The 15,239-nt window shown below is 36.3% G+C and overlaps 2 long non-coding RNA genes across 3 annotated transcripts in view; one reads left to right on the forward strand and one right to left on the reverse strand.

The window, feature by feature from the left end:
* Positions 1-11,015, forward strand: part of LOC117313927 (uncharacterized) — a 42,584-nt gene extending 31,569 nt beyond the window's left edge. For both annotated transcript variants that reach the window (XR_004528541.2, XR_004528542.2), the window contains exon 3: positions 1,664-11,015. This is a non-coding gene — a long non-coding RNA (uncharacterized lncRNA). The remainder of the gene's footprint in view (positions 1-1,663) is intronic.
* Positions 2,127-15,239, reverse strand: part of LOC141275843 (uncharacterized) — a 49,869-nt gene continuing 36,756 nt past the window's right edge. The window contains exons 2-3 of the long non-coding RNA XR_012324286.1: positions 4,395-4,485; positions 2,127-2,183 (exon numbers count right to left, since the gene is read on the reverse strand). This is a non-coding gene — a long non-coding RNA (uncharacterized lncRNA). The remainder of the gene's footprint in view (positions 2,184-4,394; positions 4,486-15,239) is intronic.

Below are 15,239 nucleotides of genomic sequence, written 5' to 3' on the forward strand. Positions count from 1 at the left end.
CTCATGGCACACAGACATACAAAAAAAATAAGTTTTGAATGCATCAATAAACTAGTTCATTTACTTAAAAAAAGGACATGATATTCCAGAACAAACCAAATCTGATAGGTATACTGTTTTAGGATTTGGGGATTACAAAGAGATCTAGCAGTCAGAGTAAATATTTGCTTACTTGATGTGTCATTCACATTTCAGACCTGAACCTACCATTGTCTGTGTGACCTTAAGTAAGTCCTTTATGCTTCTTAGCTTCAGTTTCTTCATGTATAAAATTATGTGGTTAGACCAGATCATCAGTATGTGTTCTTCCAGTTCATTTTAACTTTACTTTGGAAGGGAATTTATTGAGTTATAATAAGACAATGTGACACACAGAGCTCAGTAACCCTGTGTTTTTGGTTTTTAAATTTGTTTTGTTTTACTGTAATTTCTTAATTACAAAATTTCTTTGAAAAAACATAAAGTACTTGTGAAAGCCTGATAAAGTTAGATGATTGTCCACTGGTAAGAGAGTAAATTTGTATGCCTCTAATGGTCATCAGAGGAGTTATTTGGGGCCATGAATATTTCTTTGTTCGGTTGGGCAGGTTGTTACTGTGGTTGTATAATAACTGATACTAAAGCTCAGTGTAGCTCTTTCAAGACTCTGGTATACTTTTCAGAGATACGGCACATAGTATTGTATGTTAACTAACTTTAACAAAAGAATAAAGTAGGGTAATCCCCATACCCATCTCCTTTTGAAAGGCCTATGTCTAAATACCTTTTAAGACTCCAGGGGTAAACCAAATTATCTAGGAATCTAATAGTTTTGTTCCTACATTTTAGTTCCCATTTGAAATGGCACTAGTCCCTCAGTAGACCGATAATCATATATTCACACCATTGAATATGCTAGTTTTGGGAGTGGTAAAGGAATAACTGTATTCCTCCATCTGCCCCTGATTTCTCATAAAGATAAAGCACAAATATATCACTTGGAGTGCAAGTCAGTGATCAGTGGTGCAAGAAGGAAGCCCACAGCAAAGTCAGAAGTGATGGCACAAGCTTATGTGCTATAGGAACGTTCTGGAGAGGGCACAGGGAGGAAAGGAAGACTAGACATTGTGCCTAACATAGGTTAGAGGACATCGCCCTCTGAAAGGGGAAAAGAGGGTGATCTAACAAACTACATAATTGCACATTTTTATTGTTAGCATTGTATTACTACAATTATGTGCTTCTGGTTCAATGGCTTGAGGCTATATATATTTTATGAGGCTATATATATTTTATGACTAAAATATATATAGTCTGATTATCCAACAAGATATCTCTGCCTTCTTCCTTTTCTCTCCTCCTTTACCTCCTCTGTATCATCATGTTTTTTTTTTCTTTGCCTCCCTGGTACCGTCAGATTTATGAAGCTCAGTCTATTGATTCATTTATGACTTTTGGACATTTAGTATTCAGATTAACAGCCTTGTTCAGTGTGTTCTGTCTTACTTTCTTGTATGTAATTGTTTTTATAATTGTAGAAAATTTTTAAATATTTTAACTTATTTTTATTTCAAGTAGTTTGTTTAAAGTTGTAATCAGGAATTGCTATAATAAAGGGAAAATTGTTTAAACTTGCTCATGTTTCAAATATGTAATAAATCTTAAATGTTTTATTTCCTCCAAGGTAACTCTTCAGAGACATCTCTAGCATCTCAAATCATCTCTAAGTCTGGACTTAGATGGCATAAAGAAGAGCCCTCTGGGGGAGGCTGATGACTTCATACTGAAAATCTATTCTCCTGGCAACGTTGGAAACTCAGATATGTTCCAGGCAAAATTTCACCCCTAAGAAGTCATAATTCCAATCTTAAATTCTCAGAATTTCTAAAGCAGAATAATTTTATACAAATCTCCTCTCTGCAGAATCTCTATTTTTGGTTTCTTCACCATACTGACTTCTTAATCAAAGCCTTTCTCCTGTCATACAAATTTGCCTAGGAAGTGCTCAGTTCTAAAGGAAACCTTTTCAGTATATATTGGTCAGGATGAGCTAGTCTATGCTACAGCAACAAATTACCCCTCAATCTCATTTTATAACACACTGAAAGTTTGTTTATAGCTTACATCAGTGTGGGTTGGTCAACTCTCTTCTAAAAGGTAGTTCAGGGACTCTCATTAGGTACTCCATTAGGAAGATATGAACCCTGTAGTTGCCATGAGGAGAGAGTTAGAATTAATTGAATAAAAGGTCAGATCTAAAAGTGATATAAATCATTTCTGCCTATATTCCATAGCCCCAGCTTAACTGCAGGGGAGACTAAAAAATATAGCTCTCAAGTGAGTCCAGAAAGAGAAAATTATGTGGTATTGTCACTGCTACACACTATAATCCTTAGTCCCAAGAAGCAAACATGGAATTTCATAACCACAAACTCTATGAGACATATAATTGAATTTTTTCTAACTCTGAAAAGGTTTGGAAATTGATTTCCCAATGATTTTCCTGTAGCCTAGCAAGATAGGAAAAGCAATGTATTGATTCATACCTATATACCTACCTACCCTTATTCATCCACCCATATATTCATTCAACAATATTTCTTTTATACACGCAAAAAACATATCTGATTTTTTCCATGTAATAGTGCATCTTAAAGATTGTTCCATATCTATATTTATATAGATAGATACATACATAGTACAGAACTATCTCAATCATTTTAATAGTTATAGCTATTCACTATACTTCCCTATTAAAAGACAGGTTGTTTCCAGAGAACACACTTAATACATCTTTGAATATATATGCAATTATGTATAGATAATTCAGATTCCTAGAGGCAAAGAGAACTGTTGCGTTCACAAGCCAAAAATTAATGTTAATACACAGTTGTGACCATTAACTCAGCCAAGATGACTGGTATATATTTTCTAACTGGTTTTATTCTGTCCTAATCGTTTAACTTTAATCATCTTTTTGTATATGTGTTTTATTATTATAATAAGAACCTATTATGTAGCTTAGCAGCTCATAGCAATTGTCAGGTTTAGAAGTAGAAATAAAAACAAAAGCTGTAAGGAAAAAGAGAATGATAGAGAAGGGAAAAAAATCAGTTTAAAAAATGAAAAAGAAAGGAAGGGAAGGATGAAATAAGGGGAGGAAAAGAAAAAAAAATACAGATGGACAGGCAGACATTCAGAGAGGAAGGCAGGAAGGAGCCTTTGGAAAATTAAATGATGTTTTCAAATTATGTTTCCAAAGCCAGATTAACATTGAAACCAAGAGCCAAGAAAACACAAAAATAGAAAACTATGGACCACTCTCATTTGGGAAATTACCCCTAAAGTCCTAAATGAAACACTGGCAAATAAAATACAGCAATATATTAAAGTATAATATTCCATAACCTAGTGGGATTCATGCCACAATAAATCCAATATCTAGATTTTCTAAATACCTCAGTCTCCCCAATACCTAGAACAGAGCTTTGCACTTTGAGTAAATATGTACTAAGTTGATGAATAAATGTATGAATAGTGAAAATCTTTTAATATAATTCATCATATTAATAGATTCAAGGAGAAAAATTATGTGATCATCTCTAGAGATGCCAAAGAGGCACTAATAAAATTCAGCATATATTCCTGATTTAAAAAATATCGATAAAATAAGATTAAGATTCTGCCTTAATATTGTTTTAGAGAGACAGATTGAGAAGGAACTAAAAATTCGTAAGTAGCAATAACAAAATTCATCAAGGTGGTCCTGCCACATTACGGTATAAATCAATGGTTTTGAAATATACAAATAATAACTACTTAAAAATATAATAGAAGAGAATATCCAATTTATAATAGTAATAAAAAGATACGATAGTTAAGAATACCCTTAACAGATAAGGTGAAAGATTTATAAAATTGAAAATTTTTAATTTTACTAAAGGACATTTTAAAATGTTTACAAATAGAAATATATATCCTGTTTTTCAATAGAAAAGCCTTCACTATTATAATATTCTATCATTTTTAAGCCAACCTAAAAAATTATATATATATATTATATTTATATACTTATATATATCAATACTTAGTGGCAATGGTTGTAGAAAAGGGGCTTTGTGGGGGACTACAGTGTTTCTAACATGCATTGAAAAGGTAACAAGACTAACCCAAGATACCTGAAAAAGAATAACAAGTAAATTATAGCTGTATCAGCTATTGAAACATACTATCCAATTCCTACTGCATCATAACAACTCCAATACTTAGCAGTGTAAGACAACCATTTCATGATATTCCTGAAATCCGTGGGTCAGGAATGCAGGGCACAATGATGGTGTGTTGCTTCTAGAAACATTAGAATAACTGGGAGTGACTCAGAATTTGGGGGTTGGAATCATAACAGCTTTACTCACATGTCTGCTGCCTGGGCTAAGATAACTTGTAGATACAGCCCGGCTAGAGCACCTACACATGTTCTCTTCATGAAGCCAGGCCAGAACATTCCTAGAAAAAGCCACCCAAAACACTGGTTTGATGATTTGCCTCTGAGAGGAGCAAATTAGTTGGCAGAGGTGGGAAGAGTAGGAGAAAAGGGAGGAAATGAAGAAAGGGAGAGTCCAAAGTACGAAGGAGACTCACCATGTTTACATATTAACTTTTATTTTTTTTAACTAGTTAATATATCAAAAAAAAATTAGCCTAAGTAAAATTTTACATCTATTTATGATATACTTGATAAATTAACCGAAACTTCAAATTTCTTTATGTTCTGCTAGAATTTTTTCAGGATACAATGGTCAAAAAATTATTTTTTCAAGATTAGAAGCTCTGTTGTTTTTTTAATGGGAAAATAATTATTTGGTTTTTTGAAGGATGAATGTAAGTTCTAACGCACAGAGCAAGAAGTTGTATGCATATTATTTGGGTGAAGTCAAAGGAAGTTCGTACCATCACTTCAAAATATTCATGCTTATAACAAAATACACGCCATGCTTTTTTCTTAATTTAATAAAAATGAAAGCAGGGGCTTCCCTGGTGGCGCAGTGGTTGAGTCCGCCTGCCAGTGCAAGGGACACGGGTTTGTGCCCCGGTCCGGGAAGATCCCACATGCCGCGGAGCAGCTGGGCCCGTGAGCCATGGCCGCTGAGCCTGCGCGTCCAGAGCCTGTGCTCCGCAACAGGAGAGGCCACAGCAGCGAGACGCCCGCGTACCCCAAAAAAAAAAAAAAAAAAAAAAAAAATGAAAGCAGTATTTCCCTCATATTTGTTTCATGTTTGACACTACTGCTTCTTGTTTGGCCCAAGTCAGGGCCTGAGCTTTGAGATAACCCCAATTACTGGCAACCTACTGACAGTAGGTATAAGTAGAATGCCCTGGGGAAGACTGCTATATGAGCCTCAGGAAGGCAGCTTGTGAGATCAAAAAAAATCTAAACAGAAAATGTGTCACCACAAATTCAGCTTTGGAGTCAAACTCATAAGATCAAGAATTTCGTGCCTTGGAGTTCCCTAGTTTTCTATATGAATGGCATAGTCTTATTAAATATTAATTAAATTTATTAATATCATTCTATACTGAGGTTCAGTCTGTATTTGAAATTTCCATAGTGATCCAAAGGAGACTATCACCGTAGTGTCAACTTGCTACAAAATGATTACCTAGAAATTCTAAGTAAGCCCTGATACATTAACTATACAAGCTGGGAAATAAATTTCATAACATTGAGTTAGATATCAAAGCATGATGGAATTTCAATAATAACTTTGTTACAAGGATATCAAACCCAACCTTAGTCTGGGCATATACAATTACTTCAGCCATAATGTCAATAAAGCCATTTCTGTGAAGCTCTTCTTGAAATGAGGAAGAGAGTGAGCCCTTCAGGAATTGTCAGAATTAGGACACCTCTCACAGCAGCCTTCCTTAAGTCTTTACCATTGTTGCCTTATGGTCCAAGAGCTCTCTTCTCTATATTGTCCCTGTTGTATTTTGAGGCTGAATACAGTGCTGGCACTTAATAGACAAAAAAACAAATATTTGTCCATTGAAACTAGTTGGAATATATTGATAAAACTTAGTTTCCTCAAGGGCAAGTCCAGTAAATCCATGATTTGCTATTACCAGAAGTTATGCTAAGCACTTTATATTTATTATTCACATATTATTCTCAAAACAACACTGAAAGTTAGTTACTATTATTTCAATTAGACAACTAAAAAAAAAAAATGAGGCTTAAAGAGGTTGAGTAACTTGCCCAAACATATACAATGAAAGAGACAAAATTTGAATTCCTGCTCAAACCCCTAGGCTGCCTCTCAACTCAGGTCTGTACAGGACTAATTGCTATCTATAATCTCACAGCTAGCCTTCCCCACTCCAAGTACATACATTAAAGAGAACAGGTAAGGTGACAAACAAAAACTACTAGGTAAGCAAATTCATATAAAAGAACTATTTTGAATATATATCAGGCCATTTAGAAATGCTGACTTTCCCATCCTAAGAATGCCTCTGTTAATTCTCTGGCACCATTGCATTAATGATTAACTTTTGCTTTTTAATTCCTACAGCAAGAAAATAAACATGATGTCTCTACAGCACTAGCATGAATATCACTCTATGAAATTGTGCCCTAGAGGAAGAGGTTGGCAAGGGAAAATTGTCTTCCAAAGGCTTATATGCTTGCTAGTCACTTCTTACTTTATGGTTGCTATCATGTCCTAAATGAGATTATGTAAGTAAAACAAAGATAGACTTAAAAAAATTATTATTAAGTAACTCTAATATTCCATTTTGCATCATTAAAGGTCAAGGGCTAAATAGCTACCTCTGGCTTGTAAATTTATTTTACTTCTTTAAAGAAGAAAGTCACAGAAAGAGATTTCTATGTCATTTCCTGGAGAGAATGCTAATAAAGTCCAGGGAGGACCATGGTCAAAAAGATATGCTCTCAGGTCTCACTGAAAGACAACTTCCAATGGTTAGATCCATTCTTCTGCTAAGTTGTAATTTCACTTGTGTACTGTCTTCAAGTATGTGGAAGAGAGACAAGGACAACAGAAAAATGAGAATCTAGGGGTTGGTGCTTGACAAGTTTTCTGTAATTTGATTAGTCTGTAACACCAATTAATCTTTTGCAAAAGACCTTTTTGATGCCTTCAATTCATTTCCAGTGACAATATATTTGCACGCACAGGTCTTTTCGTGCAACATTTACTAATGTTGTGGTAATGGGGCTTTAGAAAGGAAATGCTTATTGTTTCATTGTATCTTTTTTAAAAATTTATTTATTTATTTTTGGCTGTGTTGGGTCTTCGTTGCTGTGCACAGGCTTTCTCTAGTTGCAGTGAGTGGGTGCTACTCTTCGTTGCGGTGCGCGGGCTTCTCATTGCGGTGGTTTCTCTTGCTGCAGAGCATGGGCTCTAGGCGCACAGGCTTCAGTAGTTGTGGCACATGGGCTCAGTAGTTGTGGCTTACAGGCTCTAGAGCACAGGCTCAGTAGTTGTGGTGCACAGCCTTAGTTCTCTGTGGCATGTGGGATCTTCCCGGACCAGGGCTCGAACCCGTGTCCCTTGCATTGACAGGCAGATTCTTAACCACTGTGCCACCAGGGAAGCTCTCACTGTATCTTAATAAAGGTTAATACATATCTCAACTTTTTCTGACTTTTAGGACTAAAAGTGAACTTAAGTAGCAGTAAAGTTAAATCATCTGCTGCCTTCAAGGGACATAAACATCAATTTTCTGGCACCTCATATTTACCAATGAAATTACATTAAACAGTGAAATATTAGCTCTTTTAGCTTTCACTTGCTTCCTATAATGTAATGAGGAAGCACTGTATCACTTAGTGTGCTCCTTCCTTCTGCCAAATCCATCTCTGAGTTTCTGGCAGCACTAAAAGAATGTACCTGAGGTGATTACCAATATGTTAGATTATTAAAAATTAAGTATCCCAGCATTCTCTTTTACATTCATTTTCCAGGACAATTGTCCAGAATACCTGAATTAAAGGCTACTCCTTCACGGCCTTAACCTTGAATTACTTCATTCTGAAGACAGAAGGCCTATCTCACAATCTGGGCATTTTAATGGTGATGTAAATTACTGACTCTAAAGAAATAACCAACTTTTAACAAGAGGCAGCCAACTACATCGTGGAAAAACTTAGGCTCAGTGTTAATCAGATAGGATACAACCAATATGACTCAGAATTCACTCTCTGCATCACATATATCATCAACAAAGGTGGTTTTTATCATGATAATTGGCCTGGGCTGGGTGAACCGATTTTAGAACAGATGGACAAAAACCTTAACAAAAATAACCACAAATGGCAAAGTCACCTGAAACATAAACATCTGATATTTAACCTTTTTGTTATGCCTTAGGAAAGGAAGGAGATCCCAAGATACATATACAAAGATGTTTAGTTTCTTCTCCTATGTTCATGGCAAGAACTGATGATCAGATGATGTAGTAGAAATCATCAAACAACTTTTAGTTCCTGTTCTGACATTAATTGAGTGGCCTTGTGGGAAGTTACTTAAGCTCTCTGGCATAAGTCTATTTGGTTGTAAAATTATTATATTTTGCTATACCTTCTACATCCCCTTACAGCTATAAAACTTCAAAATTCTATCAATACAATAATTTATTATGAAGCATGTAATGCAGTATCTTTGTTTTGTTCACTGCTGAATTTGAGCACTTAGAATTGTGCCCAACACATAGTAAATTCTCCATAACTATTTCTTGAATGAATACAGCATACTTAAGTGTTTGTTGAATGAATTCATATATAAAGTATGTAACCTTTCAGTTTATTACTGGCTATATTATTATTTACATACAGAGAATATGTTGTGAAGAATTTTTTTGAAAACTCCCAAAGTACCACGAGTTAAAGTTCATGGTATAAAAAAAGAAGTTAAAAAATAAGGACAGTATTTTCTAATTTTTTCACTCCATAAAATACCCAGAGATTAATAAATGAGCAGCCACATGCAGTATAACAGATCAAGATCAATTATACTGTAAGACCAGATGCCATAAAACTCCTAGAGGAAAACATAAGCACAACACTTTTTGACATAAATCACAGCAATATTTTTTTGTTTCTGTCTCCTAAAGCAAAGCAAATAAAAGCAAAAATAAACAAATGGGACCTGACTAAAAAAAACTTTTGCACAGCAAAGGAAACCATCAACAAAATGAAAAGACAACGTACTGAATGGGAGAAAATATATGCAAATGATATGACTGATAAAGGATTAATAACCAACATATATAAGCAGCTCATACAACTCAACATCAAAAAAAAAAAACCTGATTAAAAAATGGACAGAATAGACATTTTTCCAAAGAGGAAATGCAGATAGCTGACAGGTACATGAAAAGACGCTCAACATTGCTAATCATCAGGGAAATGCAAATCAAAACCACAATGAGATATAATCTCACACCTGTCAGAGTGGCTATCATCAAAAAGAACACAAATGACAAATGTTGGCAAGGATGTGGAGAAAAAGAAACCCTTGTACACCGTTGGTCGGAATGTAAGTTGGTGCAGCCACTGTGGAAAACAGTATGGAGGTTTCTCAAAAAGCTAAAAATAGAACTACCATATGACCCAGCAATTCCACTCCTGGGTATATATCCAAAACAAACAAGAACACTAATTCGAAAAGACACATGTACCCCAATGTTCATAGCAGCATTATTTACAATTGTCAAGATATGGAAGCAACCTAAGTGTCCACAGACAGATGAATGGATAAAGAAGATGTGGTAAATATATATATATACACACATATATACATACAATGGAATACTACTCAGCCATAAAAAGGGATGAAATTTTGCCACTAGCAGCAAAAATGGAGAGAATTGGAGGGCATTATGATAAGTGAAATAAGTTAGACAGAGAAAGACAAATACTGTACGATATCACTTACATATGGAATCTTAAAAATACAACAAATTAGTATATATAACAGAAACATGCAGATTCACAGATGTAGAGAACAATCAGTGGTTACCAGTAGGGAGAGGGAAGAGGGAGAGGCATTATAGGGGCAGGAGAGTAAGAGGTACAAACTATTAGGTATAAAGCAAGCTACAAGGATATATTGTACAACACGGGGAATATAGCCAATATTTTATAATAACTATAAGTGGAGTATGACCTTTAAAGATTGTGATTCACTATGTTGTACACCTATAACATAATATTGTACGCAACTATACTTCAATTTTTTAAAAAATCAGTGAAAATTGACGAGTACTTGGGGAAAAGAAAAAAGTAAAGACTTTTTAAAAAATCTTTGGATCTTTGGACAAATATTTCCTGGACTTCTGAGTTACAAAACATGAAATTCTAAAATTTTAAGACTAGATATTCAGACACCTAAACTGCAAAAGAATCTGACCATGGTCTTGGGCATGTCTGTTTGACTCCTATTATCCACATGCCTCAAATATGTATTTCAGTTTGAAACTAGGAATATATGGTGACTGTAAGAGAAATACACCTTGTTCAAGCTGAATGAGTTAGTTGCTGGCTAAATGAGCTGATCTTTTGAGTAAAATCATTTATATTTGTCTACTTAAATGCTGTAATATATACCCCAAAGGTTGGTTTAAGTAGAATTAATGCCAAGCTTTTGTTGTTGTCAATATATAATCATACGTTCATTTTCTATTTAGAGCCATTTCTTGTTTATGATTACAAAATTATTTCATCTGTATAAAAGAGAGACTATAAGCAAGAGAATGATAGAAATAATGCAAGTAAAAAAAAAGAGGGGAAAATTTGTATGTGAATACCTCATAGATTAGAAAGGCAAATGAGGAGATAGAAAATAATAATTATTATTTGTTGAGCATCCACTCTATGCTTTAATAAAGCATACTTTAATAAATTAAATAATCTTCATAACAAATATATATTATCATCATCTTCTTTTTCAGGTTAACATGTAAATATGCATTAGAATGCCTGGTGGTAGCAAGTTCTCTGGAGAAAAAATAAGCCAGGGCAGGGGCAGGGGTGGGTGTGGGGGGCTAGAGAATACAGCATCATCTTATAGATGAGAAAGTTGAGGCTCAGAGCAATAAAGTAACTTGTCAAAGGGCAGACAGAAAGTCAAAATCTAAACTAAGTTCTATCTGACTCCATTGTCCACACTATTGACATCAAACTTCCAAAAGAGAATTTTTGAGATATCAGTGATAAATTCACAGTGCCTGATGCTGAGAAACACTAAATTTGATTTACACTTTTGTTGTCAAGGCTGATCATATGGCTATTTTATTACGTATACTACATTATGAAGCCTCAGGTTGAAATGTGCTTATATTTCCATATATTTCAGTATATCCGGGCAGGTAAAACTTTAAAGAATGAATTCCACTTTTTAGAGCTGAGTTGAAAAGAGTTCCTTCCTCTGCCTTTTTAATTGCATTAATCACAATACTAAATCCATTTTCTGTATCTCACGTTCCAGAAATAAAAATTAGCTACATTCTTTTTTTTTTTCTTAATTGATTTATTTCTATTTTTGACTGCATTGGGTCTTTGTTGCTGCATGCAGGCTTCTCTCTAGTTGTAGCAAGCAGGGGCTACTCCTCGCCGCTGGGCACGGGCTTCTCACTGCAGTGGCCTCCCCCGCTGCAGAGCACGGGCTCTAGGCATGTGGGCCTCAGTAGGTGTAGCTTGCTGGTTCTACAGCACAGGCTCAGTAGTTGTGGCTCACGGGCTTAGTTGCTCCGCGGCATGTGGGATCTTCCTGGACCAGGGCTTGAACCCGTGTCCTCTGCATTGGCAGGCGGATTCTCAACCACTGCGCCACGAGGGAAACCCAAAATTAGCTACATTCTTTTGACAACCTACAGTTTTTATTTCTAATTTGTCTTCTTTAATCTTATTTCCTTCCTTCCAACCAAGTTGAGGTCTGTGGACTTTTCAAATGGTTTTCTCGGTGTGTCTTGCACCTCCCGTCTCTTCACTGTGGCTGCTCTCCTTCTCTCTGCATTCCCCATACCCCTTCACCTTCCTCAATCAACTGCAGCACCCTGCCCTCCATGCTGTTCCTCAAACATGCCAGGGTGCTCGTGCCTGACAGTTTTGCAATTTTGTTTGGCTTCTGCTTTTTCCTGGAATATTCTTCTCGCTCTAACCAGATATCTGCATGACTAACTTCCTTACCACCTTTAAAACTTTCCTCCAATGAAAACTGCTCAATGGGACTTTGCTAAAAACTATTTATTTTTGCAAACTGCTCCCTATACCCCACACTTACCCTGCTCTACTTTTTTAAAGCATCACCTTCTAACAAACTAAATACTTTATTTTTTATTTTGTTTGCTGTTTATTTTCTTTCTGCTCCTCTACAATGAAAGCTCCATGAGGGCAGGGAACTTTGTCTTATTTTCTGATACATCCCTAAAGCCTAAAACAGTGCCAGACACATAGTAGACTCTCAATAAATGTTAGCTAAATAAATAAGCATCTCATTAATATAAATTCTTAGAGTGAAACTTCTTAGTCAAACAGTGGGCAGATTTCAAAATTCAGAGGCTTATTAGTAAATTAATAAGTAAATTAAAACACTGATTACAAAGTTTACCTAAAGCAACAAAAATGTATGGTCTGAAAATAGAAGTGCCTCGCACTCTGCAGAGGACTCACCTCCTCACTTCCTCTCAACTGTTACTCCTCTTATTGACCACAAGCCACAATGATGTACAAAACCCTATCTCTGAGGAGCAGCAAACACCTTCCAACTTTGATCTACTCACCCAACAAAGGTGCTTAAAATTAAATTTAAGGACAGACCACCACTGATCTAGATGCAAAAGTCATACTCCAGGTGTTTTATTCACTGGACCTTCTCATATGTGCAAAACCCAGGGATACTGTCCTCACTTGCCCTTTCCAAACTGTATTCTTTGCCAGTTTAAACATACCTGGTTCCAACCTAGGATCCTAGTTCTTATCCATCCTGGAGCCACCCCTCTGTTAAGTCATCTGCCTGGTCTGACTTGGAGTCCTCTTCTTGCCTATTTCCTACATTTTGCTCCAACACCCAGGAGGCGGGCTTCTAAATTCATAACACCCATGCTCTCCCTTTCTGTAGAATCCATGGTCTATAATCCACACCTTAGCTGACCTGCCCTCAACAATTCTACCCCATAGTCAAACAACTGTAAATAAAATATAAATGGAAAATTTTTTATATATGTAACATATAATTTATATGTACCCCCTAAACTGTTTGTGTTCCTACTGTTCTTCCCAGTCAGGGTTATTAATGCATATATCTACATCTCCTTCTCCCTGTTCTTCCTAAACCTGGTTCCCATTTGACATTCATTGCATATTTCAGAGAGTACTTCCTCTCCTTTAGCATCTGTCTTATTACTGAGAAAAGTTAAGCCTGTTCTAAATTGTTGTTCATTTGTTTTGACCCTTTGAATCAATGAAGCAATGAAACTAAAACTCTGCTCTCTTTTTTATTCACCCCATGGCTTTCTACTGTACACTACCGAGTGGTATTCCAGCTCTGCAAGCCGCCATATATTTTGTGTTCCATTGTACAAGGGTGAGCTCAAAGTGAGATGAATATTCTTCTCTCAAACTTTCTAGTGACTCCATCAACATAACTGATAATTATGTCAGCATAATTGATAATTTATCCAACCAGATGCAAATACATTCAGGTTTACCATTAACTCCACTGTGTGCTACAATCCAGCACCCACATTATTCTTCTCAAGGCATATCTGCACATTAAGTATTCCCCCTTCACAGTCTTATACTAACTCCATCACTGCAAATTCCATCCCAGTTTCCCTTTTCTCCAACAGGAGGCACAGATTGACATTGATTTAGTGGATCCTTTTAGATTTCCTTGCTGTTTTCATTTCTAAGTCTCCCTGAACTTAAATTCACTTGTTTTCGTCTTATACATGTGGTGTCTCCATTTCCTGTTAATTCCTGATCACCTTTTCACAAAGGACCTACAGCCAGACCTAAAGGGTGATAGAGTTGTTTTTTATTGTTCCCCTTTCGCTTATCTCCCCTGGCTTCCAGCTGGACCCAGCTGCCTCTGGCAGCCCACCATTCCAGACCCCCACTTACCCCTCTCACATCCATTTTAGGTGGCACTATTTTCTACCTTAAAACATAATGCAGCTACAATAAAAGCCTTAGGTCAAAGACCTCTGTCTACACCACTACCACCATCAATCTGTGACCTATATCTCTTTTAGTTAACTAAAGATTAGGAACCTCAGACCAGGAAAAAAGTAAAGATCACACATTACCAAAGAAGCAGAGACCCATTTGGAATAGGTAGGTAAGGCTGTGGTCTGTAAATCATATTAGAAACAGACCCTCTGACTTGATAATATTCAAATTTGGCTGGGTTTTTTTTCTTTTTAGATATATCCCAAGTCTCCCCACTCTCATCATTATATCTGAAACCTGAGATTTTGAATGCCAATAAGTTATGTTTTCAAACTTTTCTCCTGGCTAACAATATGTGTTGCAGTAATCATGATTTGATATCATCTACTTAGCACTGGCTTGGAGTCACCAGATACAGGTCCTAGTTCCACAATTACTTAGTTCCACAGCTCACTAGCTGTGAGAACTTATGCAAGTTACCTAGGCTTTCTTAGACTTAGTTGCCTAAAGTAAAATGGAAATAATAATTGTAGCCTTTGGAGGTCCAGCAAAGTTTAATAAAAGAACTATTTATAAATGTGTAGGCAGAGTTTAGAGAACACAACAAGGAAATATGCAGTGCCCAGGGCTATTAATATCCCTGGGCCTGAGAGGCGAAAGACAGAGCAGCTACCAGAACCAGGGAACTCAGGGAGACCTTGGTTAGAGGGAAGCAGCCAACCCAGTATAATGCAGCAGGCAGAGAGCTGGGCAGTAAATACACTAACACGACCTTATCCCTTTTCCCAGATCCCACCAGTATCTCTCATTGGCTGACACCCACCTGGAAGTCAGAGGGCAAAGGAACCTAGTAGGAACTGTCCATAAAAGTCAGCCTCCTGGAACACCTGAGCAAGAGGTAAAGGGTGAGGATGGATCTGGAGGGGCAGCAGAAGATATCCATCACAGTCTATACAGTTTGCTCCTCAGTAGCCATTCTGACCTGTTAATCTGGGTGAAAAAAATCCAAATCCCTAACACAGATGACAAATAAACCATTAGCTACTGCATTATTGCAGAATGATGC

Source organism: Tursiops truncatus, chromosome 1 (genome assembly GCF_011762595.2).
Source record: "Tursiops truncatus isolate mTurTru1 chromosome 1, mTurTru1.mat.Y, whole genome shotgun sequence".
NCBI classification, from domain to species: domain Eukaryota; kingdom Metazoa; phylum Chordata; class Mammalia; order Artiodactyla; family Delphinidae; genus Tursiops; species Tursiops truncatus.